This window comes from Moschus berezovskii, chromosome 17 (assembly GCF_049115385.1).
Source record: "Moschus berezovskii isolate FMDL1 chromosome 17, NW_MosBer_1.0, whole genome shotgun sequence".
NCBI classification, from domain to species: domain Eukaryota; kingdom Metazoa; phylum Chordata; class Mammalia; order Artiodactyla; family Moschidae; genus Moschus; species Moschus berezovskii.
The window spans coordinates 66,841,335-66,855,243 of NC_142476.1; positions in this window are offsets into that span (position 1 = coordinate 66,841,335).

Here is a 13,909-nt window from a genome sequence, read left to right on the forward strand (position 1 = left end):
ATATAGGATGAATAAACAACAAGGTCCTAGTGTATAGTGCAGGGAACGATATTCAATATCCTGTGATAAACAATAATGGAAATGATTATGAAAAACTATATGTGTATATAAGTGCATCATTTTGCTATATAGTAATAATTAACGCAACATTGCAGTTGAACTATAATTCAATAAAAAATTTAAAAAAAGGATTTACCCAAATCGAGGATGATAATGTGTTAAGAATTAAGGAACACAGTTACTTCTGAGATCACCCCCTAACCATCCACCCTCGATCTGGCTGGGGTGTATGTGAACGTGAATGCAAGTGTGAAAGTGTCCCCCCACCCCTCCACTTTTGTGAGACTGGAGCTGTCTTTCCAGAGTCCTAGAGACCCTTCTCCATTATTTTCAAGAGGGTTCATGGGCATGGGACCAGGTCAACTGGATGAAGCATGACTGAGTGGAATATGTGATAGATACTGGACAAGTATTCTTGTGTCTGCTTTCCCAGGATCCAGATCATACAATTGTCCGGGGGTCTTGAATGTGTCATCATTTAACTTGAAGTTAGTTTCCATGTTTTGGAAGTTTGTTTCCACATTGACTTAGTTATATCAGTGCTGAGATTAAGATCAGTTATAGGTATAATCGGCTTTCCTGATGGCTCAGATGGTAAAAATCTGCCTGCAATACAGAAGACCTGGGTTTGATCCCTGGGTCAGGAATATCCCCTGGAGAAGGGAATGGCTACCCACTCCAGTATTCTTGCCTGGAGAATTCCATAGGCAGAGGAGCCTGATGGGTTAGTCTATGGGGTTGCACAGAGTCGGACAAGATTGAGTGACTAGCACTTTCACTTTCTTTTCATAGGTGTAATAGAGTGATTATGCTCTGTCCTAATGACTCCAGATTTTTAATAAATCAAAGCATTTCTTGGTGGCAGGGCTGGGTTCCCTTGCACCATCACCAGCTTCTGTATATCAGAGACAGATTGAAACTTGCTGGCATCACGCAGGATGAAAGTGCATAGTGAGGGCATAGAAGGGACAGTGCCCTTCAGTGGCATCTCGCACTGCCATGAGCATGACCAGGCTTTCCCTCCATAGAATCAAAACACCAAAGCAGGTGGTTCACCTCAGATGGTGAAGCCAGCTCTTAATACACTTCCTGGGCTATTCACCTCATGAACACTCAGAGGAAGCTTCCAATTGCCAGGTTGCTAGGTCAAATTCTGAGTTTTCCTTCTCCACAACTGAATTGACACGTACACATGTCAATCCTAACCTCAGTTGTCCCTCCTGGAAGTCCATTCACTCAACAAATCAGGAGGATGCCTGAAGCATTCAGGGTCAGCAAGATTACAGGAGTATTGGAAAGATGTGAGTGAGATGGAGTGGTAGGTGATGAAGTCAATGGGCAAAAGTTGGGGGGCTCAGAGCACAATGCTGTAGGGACTTAGGCTTCTGTATGTATGGGTGATCTGGAGACAGTGCAGAGATTAGAGCAGAGGACTGTCATGATTTGACCTAGGACTGAAACAATTTTTAATCCCAGCACCGCGGAACACAATGGCCATGAAATGGTGTCACATGGTCAGATATATGGCTGTGAAGGGACCCTGCTGACTGGAAGTTGGTACTTGCCAGCTGCCTCTACAAAGATTACATCATGACCATTGCAAGCTGCTGACCTTCAACACCCTCTGAAAGAAGTTCAGGGTGAAAATCAGGAATGAGGCACTCTGTGCTCTGAAAAAAAAAAAACAAACAAAAAAACCCAAAAAACTGGCAGAATAGGCCTTCAGATAGTTAGATCTTTTAAGAAAAATGTTTTATGAGTTCCAATTCTTGCATTTTCTCATACCTAGAAAAACACTGTCGTCATTAATGGTGAAATCTGCTTTGGCTTCTCCAACACCACAGTTCAAAAGCATCGATTCTTCGGCGATCAGCTTTCTTCACAGTCCAACTCTCACATCCATACATGACCACGGGAAAAACCAGTGCCTTGACTAGACGGACCTTGGTTGGCAAAGTAATGTCTCTGCTTTTTAATATACTATCAAGGTTGGTCATAACTTTCCTTCCAAGGAGCAAGCGTCTTTTAATTTCCTGGCTGCAATCAGCATCTGCAGTGATTTTGGAGCCCAAAAAAATAAAGTATGACACTGTTTCCACTGTTTTTCCATCTATTTCCCATGAAGTGATGGGGACCAGATGCCATGATCTTTGTTTTCTGAATGTTGAGCTTCAAGCCAACCTTTTCACTCTCCTCTTTCACTTTCATCAAGAGGCTTTTGAGTTCCTCTTCACTTTCTGCCATAAGGGTAGTGTCATCTGCATATCTGAAGTTATTGATATTTCTCCCAGCAATCTTGATTCCAGCTTGTGCTTCTTCCAGCCCAGCGTTCCTCATGATGTACTCTGCATATAAGTTCAATAAGCACGGTGACAATATACAACCTTGACGTACACCTTTTCCTATTTGGAACCAGTCTGTTATTCCCTGTCCAGTTCTAACTGTTGCTTCCTGACCTGCATACAGGTTTCTCAAGAGGCAGGTCAGGTGGTCTGGGATTCCCATCTCTTTCAGAAAGTTCCAAAGTTTATTGTGATCCACACAGTCAAAGGCTTTGGCATAGTCAATGAAGCAGAAATAGATGTTTTTCTGAAACTCTCTTGCTTTCTCCATGATCCAGCGGATGTTGGCAATTTGATCTCTGGTGCCTCTGCCTTTTCTAAAACCTGCTTGAACATCTGGGAGTTCACGGTTTACATACTGTTGAAGCCTGGCTTGGAGAATTTTAAGCATGACTTTACTAGCATGTGAGATGAGTGCAATTGTGCGGTAGTTTGAGCATTCTTTGGCATTGGAAGACTCTTGAGAGTCCCTTATACTGCAAGGAGATCCAACCAGTCCATTCGAAAGGAGATCAATCCTGGATGTTCATTGGAGGGACTGATGCTAAAGCTGAAACTGCAATACTTTGGCCACCTCATGCGACGAGTTGACTCACTGGAAAAGACTCTGATGCTGGGAAAGGTTGGGGGCGGGAGGAGAAGGGGACGACGGAGAATGAGATGGCTGGATGGCATCACCGACTCTGTGGACATGAGTTTGAGTGTACTCCGGGAGTTGGTGATGGACAGGGAGGCCTGGCGTGCTGTGATTCATGGGGTCGCGGAGAGTCGGACACGACTGAGCGACTGAACTGAACTGAACTGCTTTGGCTATTAAAAAAATTTTTTTTTTTTTACAATTAAAAGTCAAAATAGAGTAGCTATGGTTCAGATATCCTGGGAAATAACTATTTCCCAGATATCCTGAAAAATGATATTATGGGTGTGATTTCAGATTAGACGCTGTGATCTAATGTAGAACTTAATGCTCCTGTAATGCATTTTTGCTTCTGTACTTTGCTTGCTGCTCATAAAACCAAAGTTACTCCATTTTAGGATAAGGTTGTTTTTAAGCAAAGATTCCTAAAATTGTTTTTGAAAAAATTAAAAAAAAAATTAAAAAAAAAAATAAAAAAGGAAAAAAAAATTTTATTTTTTATTTTAATTTCTTAAAATTGAAGTATGATTGCTTTAAAATATTGTGTTAGTTTCTGATACAGGATAATGTGAATCAATTATGTGTATACTTACTTCCCCATATTTGGACCTCCTTCCTACCCCCACCTCACCCCTCTAGGTCATCACAGAGCACTGAGCTGAGCTCCCTGTGCTATACAGCAGCTTCCCACTAGCTGTCTGTTTTACACATAAATGGCAACCCACTCCAGTGTTCTTGCCTGGAGAATCCCAGGGACGGGGGAGCCTGGTGGGCTTCCGTCTATGGGGTCACACAGAGTCGGACACGACTGAAGTGACTTAGCAGCAGCAGCAGCAGTGTTTACATGTCAGTCCTAATCTCTCAATTCGTCCACCAATACATTGTGTCTACATGTCTGTTCTCTAGTCCTACCCTGCAAGTAGGTTCATCTGGACCATTTTTCTAGACTCTACATACATGCACTAATATTTGATATTTGTTTTTCTCTTTCTGACTTACTTTTCTGACATTACTTCTCTTTCTGACATACTCTGTACGACCAGACTCTAGGTCCATCCACATCTCCACAATGGAAAATAGAGACCCTCTCTTATTTAAGTCTGATATGCTAGCGCCAGCACTTTCCCTGGAACATGGTAAATACTTAATCAATTTGAACAAAATTGTAGTACACTATGAAAAATAAACAAGAAAAGAATATGGTGCCATCCCAGGTCGTCGATAAAAGCACGAGTTCTACATATTAAAATTCATGTTTTAAAGTCTCAGTGTTCACACGCTGTCCAAAATTTACAAGCCCACGTTCCTCTAGCCCATTCCCCAAACGGTATCTGATGAAAGTCAGCTTTTTCTAGAATATTGATACTTATCATCAACACTACCCTATTGTTTCAGAGCCTCTGAGTCTACCTGGCATCTCTGCCTGGCCAAGACTGATTGGCTTTCATCAGTTTTGTTCCTAATACTCAAGTTGTGAAAAATATTAGGCATATTCAGATGTGAACTGTATTGGTAACCTGGACCATAATTATTATAATCCCTAGGAAATCATGAAGCCAAACTTGGCTTTGTATTCTGGAAAAAAAAAAAAAGGCTTCATCCTCTGTCCCAACTGACATGCATACTTTCATGGAGGACTCATTTTTGCTCTGCTGTCTTTATTATTTTTGGTTTGTTTGGGATGGGTTTGTTCCCTCATCAAGGCTGGAAAACCACTATAGACGATCTTCAGCAAAAAGGGTAGGTGAAGTTCTGGCTGTGAGTTCCTCTAGTCTTCTGAGACAATTCCAGAATGACCCTCTTTCAGAAGATGCTAGTATGATGGATGGAAGCCTGACTGGGAGGCCCCAAGAGGAGCAGGCTTCTTAGGACTGCAGCTCAGGGCTTCAATTCTGACAATAGGGTTTGTGCTGCAGCACTGCTTTCTGTCAGCTGTGTGACCTTGGGCAAGTCACTTCCCTTCTTCATGCAAAGAAGCATTGTATACATAATGTAGAAGAAGCATTCACTGAGCCCTTTTCATGGCCTCAGCACTGGGTCAAGTGTTAATGATAGAGAAGAACCTAATCCCTAGAACAACTCTGTGAGTTGAGTATTTTCCCATTTTGATAGGAAAGGAAATAGAGGTTCAGAGAGCTTCACCAAGTGACTCAAAGACACAAGGGCAGAACTGAGTTTTGAAACTGAAATCAGTTTGTTTCCAAAGGTCACAATTTGCATCACCTCCTTCTTGGCCTGGGCTTGTTCCTCTGGAGGATGAGTTCACTGCTTATTCTCCAGGGTTCTTCCCGCTCCAACAATTTACAACTGAGTGGAGTTGGATTCTCCTGGGGCAAGAAGTCCTGCACAGCACTGCACCTCTATTGTATGCATAGCAAATCCCACCCCTTCCTCTGACCCAGACTTTCCTGCCAGAAAAGCCGATCCCCCAATTCCCACTTAGCATCTCACCCTCACCTCCCATCATTCCTCTCTCCTTTGTCCCAGCACTTTTTGCTTTTGTCTCCCACGATTCACTCGTTTATTTCTTGTGTGAGTGTGTGCTCAGTTGCGTCTGACTCATCCTGACACTATGGATTGTAGCCCGCCAGGCTCCTCTGTCCATGAGATTCTCCAAGGCGAGAATACTGGACCCAGGAATCAAACCCACATATCCTGCATTGGCAGGCAGATTTTTTACCAATGAGCCACCTGGGAAGCCACATTCATCTCTTATCCTTCCCTCAAAGCCTCTTTCTTTTCCTCCGCCCTCCTATGCTTTTTCCTTCTCCAAAGTATCCCTGTGCAAAACTCACCTTCTCTTCTTCCAGGCTTATCTCACAGTTACCTGAGAGCTTTCTTGATTAAATAAATTATTGCAATGACTTTGAAAAAGTCCCCTCTGTATTTGGTTTTCGTTTGTCAAATGAAAGTATTGCATTAGACAGTCTCCCCAGCCCTTTCCAGTGCCAATGTCCTGTGACTGCAAACAAACCTGATCTCTTCCTGTCCCCTGTGTTCCCTTAGCAGCTGTGGACTTTGTTTTCATATAAGATTGATTTGCAGTTTCCACCATTTTACTTTGTTTTTATCCTTGGATATTTGCCATATGTGCCATTTAGGTGGTTCAACCGACACTGTAAACTCTTGGAAAGGAGGGACCCGGTGACCTCCTCCTTCTCCTCATTCTCTTCCTTTCTATCTCTGGGCCACAGGACAAATTCATGAACTCAGGGGTTATTCAAACAATGCTATCAACTGTCAGACTGAAGACAGATGACAAGTCTTGTCTGAGCCTTGGTCTTTGTGTGGTTTTTTTTGGTGTTCTTGCCACACAAGTTTTTATTTTTTAAAATTTAAATTTTATTTATTTATTTTTACTTTACAGTATATACATTTGGCTCAGCTGGTAAGGAACCTGCCTGCCAATGCAGGAGATGCACGGGACTCAGGCTTGATCCCTGGGTCAGGAGGATCACCTGATAAAGGAAATGGCAACCTGCTCCAGTATTACTGCCTGAAAAATTCCATGGACAGAGGAGCCTAGAGGGTTACACTCCATGGGGTTGGAAAGAGTTGGACATGACTGAGCACACACACACACACACACAGAGTTATACATTGGTGTGAGAGTCAGGTCTTAGCTTTTGGCTTTTCTACAGTTGACACTGTTAACATAAACTAGCTGACTCTGTCTATGCTCTTGGTTATGAAGAATGATCTGGACCACAATATATAATATTATGGATTATATATTGGATATATATATATATATATTTGGATATAATAATAACTGGTGGTCTCTGGATTCCAGGAATGAAATCTGAGTCCTCTTGGTCCGATGGAATGACACCTTCAGATTCATCAGGGAGCTATCAACACCATTATGTTTATTTTGAAGTATGTTCTCAATGTTGCTGTGTGAGTGCTCCTGGTATCACGGTGGTAGACGGGGCAATCTATTTATTCAGTCATTCATTCAAATATCATTTTATTGAGCACTTAGTAAGTTACAGAAAATGAGGGTAAATAGATCTGTAAAGCCTGATTCTTGTCCTTTAGAAGTGCCTGACTTAATAAAGGAAACAGTGCTCAATGACAATGATGCAGGTAGATATCACTCACTGTCATGAAGGTATCATAAAAGGTTCTGAGGAACTGGGGACTGGGTATAATCAATGACATCATGAAAAATATCAGAGAGGAAGTGGATTTAGGACTATGCTCTAGTGAGGTTTGGCAGCAAAAAAGTTGGGGACATTTCAGACACAAGGAACAGGCTGTATAAGGCATTGGGTGAAGGGACTGGTAAAAATAAGATTAAAAAGGTCAGGGGCAAGATGGTAAAAGGTCTACCTGGCCCATGGAGGAGCCTGTAGGCCAGAGACTGTCAAATTTTACTGGGTTGAAGGTTCATCCATGGAGCTGGCTGAATATACTGATTTCTGGGACATACTTTGATTCAGCTGGCTTGAAGTTTGGTTCAAAAATCTATATTAGAAGGCTGACTTTTAATATTCTGATGGAGGCAGTCTGTTAATCATCTAATGCAAATATTGCTGTTTTGAACTTGGAAGTTCAGATCAGTTCAGTTCAGTTCAGTTACTCAGTCATGTCCGACTCTTTGCGACCCCATGAATCACAGCACACCAGGCCTCCCTGTCCAACACCAACTCCTGGAGTTCACTCAAACTCATGTCCATCGAGTCGGTGATGCCATCCAGCCATCTCATTCTCTGTAGTCCCCGTCTCCTCCCGCCCCCAATCCCTCCCAGCATCAGACTCTTTTCCAGTGAGTCAACTCATCGCATGAGGTGGCCAAAGTATTGGAGTTTCAGCTTTAGCATCAGTCTTTCCAATGAACACCCAGGATTGATCTCCCTTAGAATGGACTGGTTGGATCTCCTTGTGGTACAAGGGACTCTCAAGAGTCTTCTCCAATACCACAGTTCAAAAGCATCAATTCTTCGGCAATCAGCTTTCTTCACAGTCCAACTCTCACATCCATACATGACCACGGGAAAAACCATAGCCTTGACTAGACGGACCTTTGTTGGCAAAGTAATGTCTCTGCTTTTTAATATGCTATCTAGGTTGGTCATAACTTTCCTTCCAAGGAGCAAGCGTCTTTTAATTTCATGGCTGCAATCAGCATCCGCAGTGATTTTGGAGCCCAAAAAAGTAAAGTCTGACACTGTTTCCACTGTTTCCCCATCTATTTCCCATGAAGTGATGGGACCAGATGCCATGATCTTTGTTTTCTGAATGTTGAGCTTCAAGCCAACCTTTTCACTCTCCTCTTTCACTTTCATCAAGAGGCTTTTTCGTTCCTCTTCACTTTCTGCCATAAGGGTAGTGTCATCTGCATATCTGAGGTTATTGATATTTCTCCCGGCAATCTTGATTCCAGCTTGTGCTTCTTCCAGCCCAGCGTTCCTCATGATGTACTCTGCATATAAGTTAAATAAGCACGGTGACAATATAAAACCTTGACATACTCCTTTTCCTATTTGGAACCAGTCTGTTGTTCCATGTCCAGTTCTAACTATTGTTTCCTGAGCTGCATACAGGTTTCTCAAGAGGCAGATCAGATGGTCTGGTATTCCCATCTCTTTCAGAATGTTCCACAGTTTATTGTGATCCACACAGTCAAAGGCTTTGGCATAGTCAATGAAGCAGAAATACATGTTTTTCTGGAACTCTCTTGCTTTCTCCATGATCCAGCGGATGTTGGCAATTTGATCTCTGGTGCCTCTGCCTTTTCTAAAACCTGCTTGAACATCTGGGAGTTCACGGTTCACGTATTGCTGAATCCTGGCTTGGAGAATTTTGAGCATGACTTTACTAGCATGTGAGATGAGTGCAATTGTGAGGTAGTTTGAGCATTCTTTGGCATTGCCTTTTTTGGGGATTGGAATGAAGACTTGGCAGTAGGAAATACTAAAGTGTAACATCATCATCTTGGGGTTTTGGAATAGTAATTCTAACAAAGTATGGTAGGTAGATTGAAGAAGAAGCATTTTATTGTGAAGGTTTGTATGAGAAACATCTGAGGCCTGACCTCTGGCCACTGGTGTTGGTGATGCAGAGACTCCAGACAGAATTTAGTGAACAAATGGAAATTAGAGGGCTTCCCTGGTGGCTCAGTGGTAAACAATTCACTTGCCAATGCTGGAGACACGAGTTCAGTCCCTGATCTGGGATGATCCCACCCACATGCTGCAGAGCAGCTCAACCCTTGTGCCACAACTACTGAGACTGTGCTTAGAGCTTGGGAGCTGGAATGACTGCCCCCATGTGCTGCAACTACCAAAGCCCAAGTGCCCTAGAGTGCATCCTCTGCAGCAAGAGAAGCTACCACAATGAGAGGCCCACCCGTCACAACTAGAGAGTAGTCCCTGCTCTCTGTAACTAGGGAAAGCCTGCACAGCAAAGACCTGGAGCAGCCAACAATAAATAAATAAATATGAATTGTAAAACATGGAAAGTGGGGAGAGGGAGGAATCACAGGTGCCTGAGGATATCTCACAGGATTAAGTAGTATCTAGTAGTGCCACTAACAGAAAGTAAAATGTGCTTGACCCAGACAAAAATTTTGAGGTGGGACTTGTGAAGTTTTCAGTGTCCATAGAATCTACAAAGAGGTTTAATTCAGGTCTCCCCATCTGAATTTGGGAATTATAAATTTGTAGAGATGGGGTTTTAAGAGAGAACTCTGGAAGCAAGACTAGAGTAGGCCAAAGACGTATATTTATTAAAAAAAATTTTTTTTTTGATGTTTACTTTTGCTTTGTTTTAACTTTTGTTTTTATTTACTTGTTTTTTTTGGAGTATTGTTGCTTTACAATGCTATGTTAGTTTCTGCTGTATGGCAAAGTGAATCAACCACATGTATACATGAGGAACACTGGGCTGGAAGAAGCACAAGCTGGAATCAAGATTGCCGGGAGAAATATCAATAACCTCAGATATGCAGATGACACCACCCTTATGGCAGAAAGTGAAGAGGAACGAAAAAGCCTCTTGATGAAAGTGAAAGAGGAGAGTGAAAAGTTTGGCTTGAAGCTCAGCATTCAGAAAACAAAGATTATGGCATCTGGTCCCATCACATCATGGGAAATAGATGGGGAAACAGTGGAAACAGCGTCAGACTTTATTTTTTTGGGCTCCAAAATCACTGCAGATGCTGATTGCAGCCATGAAATTAAAAGACGCTTGCTCCTTGGAAGGAAAGTTATGACCAACCTAGACAGCATATTAAAAAGCAGAGACATTACTTTGCCAACCAAGGTCCGTCTAGTCAAGGCACTGGTTTTTCCCGTGGTCTTGTATGGATGTGGGAGTTGGACTGTGAAGAAAGCTGATGGCCGAAGAATTGATGCTTTTGAACTGTGGTGCTGGAGAAGACTCTTGAGAGTCCCTTGGACTGCAAGGAGATCCAACCAGTCCATTCTGAAGGAGATCAATCCTGGGTGTTCATTGGAAGGACTGATGCTAAAGCTGAAACTCCAATACTTTGGCCACCTCATGTGACGAGTTGACTCACTGGAAAAGAGTCTGATGCTGGGAGGAATTGGGGGCAGGAGGAGACGGGGACGACAGAGAATGAGATGGCTGGATGGCATCACTGACTCGATGGACATGAGTTTGAGTGAACTCTGGGAGTTGGTGATGGACAGGGAGGCCTGGCGTGCTGTGATTCAAGGGGTCGCAAAGAGTTGGTCACGACTGAGTAACTGAACTGAACTGAACTGATACATACATCCTCTCTTTCTTGGATTTCCTTCCCATTCGGGTCATCACAGAGCACTGAGTAGAGTTCCCTGTGCTATATAGTTGGTTCTCATTAGTTATGTATTTTATACATAATAGAGTATATATGTCAATTCAATCTCCCAAATCATCATACCCACCTTCCTCCATTTGGTATCCGTATGTTTTTTCTCTGCACCTCTGTCTCTATTTATTATGTGAAAATAAATTCATCTATACCTTCCCCCCTACCACCAGATTCCACATATATGTGTTAATATATGATACCTTTAAGAGAAAGGCAGAGAAGGGGAGCCCTGTAACCAAGACTGTGAAAGCAGGCAAGTGGAGGCTCACAGAACTCAGGAGAGGGGAAGATTTTTATGAAGGGCTCTTTCAGCGTCATCCTGGGACCGAGGCACGGTTCTCCCCCTGGAGGCAAAGAGGAGCATTGCAGTAAAGAGAGCTTGGGAGTGGCGCTGGAACGTAGGGAGGCAGGCATCCACTTGGCTGTGTGTTAAGGGCTGGGTGAGACAAGGGGTATGTTGACTTGTGTGTGTATGTGTGCATGTGAGAATGTGTGTGTGTGTGTGTGTGTGGCTAAGAAACATGTGTTCACTTATGCCATGTGTATCTATCTACCAGTAGCCTTCTATGTGCCAACACCTGAAAATTCCATACACAAGACGGAGGAATGACAGCCAAAATGTGGAACATACCTGGGGGTCAAGAGTCAGAGAGCAAGGAGGGTGAGAGCCAAGGGCTGCAGAGAAGGCAGTGGCCTGGAGGAATTCCAGAGGAGGGATGCTGTTCCACAGTGCCAGTCTGGATGAGACCGAACGTGGTCAGAATGAGACTAACAGCAGAATACAGCAGTGACATATGCCGCAGACAGAAGAGAAAGACTGCAAAGTGGCTTTAAGATTGACATTTGGAAGGAAGGTCACTGGTGTTTTCAATGAAGCCTGCTTGAAAAGTAAATGGATATAAGGAAAGAAGGAAAGAGGAAGGATTTTCGAGTAGGAAGCAGGATAAGATATGATTAGGCAATTTTGTCCATGAAGCTTATTGGTACAACTTGAGGACTTAAAAAGATTTGTTTTTGACAGTTTGCCTTTCAAAAGTTAGTCTTTCTCCTAAGAGCATATTAAAACTTAAAAGCATCATACCAGGCTTTCTACGTGTTGAAATAAATTCTTAGCCTGTCAGTTATTAATACTTCTTTTCTAGGAGTTTTACATCTTTGGCGATATACCAAGTAAATATTCTAACACAGAAAATAAAACTGTCCTTTGGATCCCCAAAAGCACATGAAAAGATGCTCAACCTCACTAATTCCTAGAGAAATTCAGCTCAAGACTACAATGAATTATCCCCTCACATGAGTCAGAATGGCCATCATCAAAAAACTCTACAAACGACATGCTGGAGAGGATGTGGAGGAAAGGGAATCCTCCTACACTGTTCGTGGGAATGTAAATTGGTATAGCCACTATGGCAAACAGTAAGGAGGTTCTGTGAAAAACTAAAAATAGACCTACCACCTGACCCTGTAATTTCACTCCTGGGCATATATCCAGAGAAAAATATAATTTGAAATGACACATGCATGCACCACAATGTTCACTGAAGCACTGTTTACAATAGCCAGGACATGGAAGCAACCCAGATATCCATCAGCAGAGGAATGGATAAAGAAGTTGTGATACATATACACAATGGAATATTCAGTTCAGTTCAGTTCAGTTCAGTTCAGTCGCTCAGTCGTGTCCGACTCTCCGCGACCCCATGAATCACAGCACGCCAGGCCTCCCTGTCCATCACCAACTCCCGGAGTTCACTCAAACTCATGTCCACAGAGTCGGTGATGCCATCCAGCCATCTCATTCTCCGTCGTCCCCTTCTCCTCCCGCCCTCAACCTTTCCCAGCATCAGAGTCTTTTCCAGTGAGTCAACTCGTCGCATGAGGTGGCCAAAGTATTGGAGTTTCAGCTTTAGCATCAGTCCCTCCAATGAACATCCAGGATTGATCTCCTTTAGCATGGACTGGTTGGATCTCCTTGCAGTATAAGGGACTCTCAAGAGTCTTCTCCAACACCACAGTTCAAAAGCATTGATTCTTTGGCAATCAGCTTTCTTCACAGTCCAACTCTCACATCCATACATGACCACGGGAAAAACCAGTGCCTTGACTAGACGGACCTTGGTTGGCAAAGTAATGTCTCTGCTTTTTAATATACTATCAAGGTTGGTCATAACTTTCCTTCCAAGGAGCAAGCGTCTTTTAATTTCATGGCTGCATTCAGCATCCGCAGTGATTTTGGAGCCCAGAAAAATAAAGTCTGACACTGTTTCCACTGTTTTTCCATCTATTTCCCATGAAGTGATGGGACCAGATGCCATGATCTTTGTTTTCTGAATGTTGAGCTTCAAGCCAACCTTTTCACTCTCCTCTTTCACTTTCATCAAGAGGCTTTTGAGTTCCTCTTCACTTTCTGCCATAAGGGTAGTGTCATCTGCATATCTGAGGTTATTGATATTTCTCCCAGCAATCTTGATTCCAGCTTGTGCTTCTTCCAGCCCAGTGTTCCTCATGATGTACTCTGCATATAAGTTAAATAAGCAAGGTGACAATATACAACCTTGACGTACACCTTTTCCTATTTGGAACCAGTCTGTTGTTCCATGTCCAGTTCTAACTGTTGCTTCCTGACCTGCATACAGGTTTCTCAAGAGGCAGGTCAGGTGGTCTGGTATTCCCATCTCTTTCAGAATGTTCCACAGTTTATTGTGATCCACACAGTCAAAGGCTTTGGCATAGTCAATGAAGCAGAAATAGATGTTTTTCGGGAACTCTCTTGCTTTCTCCATGATCCAGCGGATGTTGGCAATCTGATCTCTGGTGCCTCTGCCTTTTCTAAAACCTGCTTGAACATCTGGGAGTTCACGGTTTACATACTGCTGAAGCCTGGCTTGGAGTATTTTGAGCATGACTTTACTAGCATGTGAGATGAGTGCAATTGTGCGGTAGTTTGAGCATTCTTTGGCATTGCCTTTCTTTGGGACTGGAATGAAGACTGACCTTTTCCAGTCCTGTGGCCACTGCTGAGTTTTCCATATCTGCTGGCATATTGAGTGC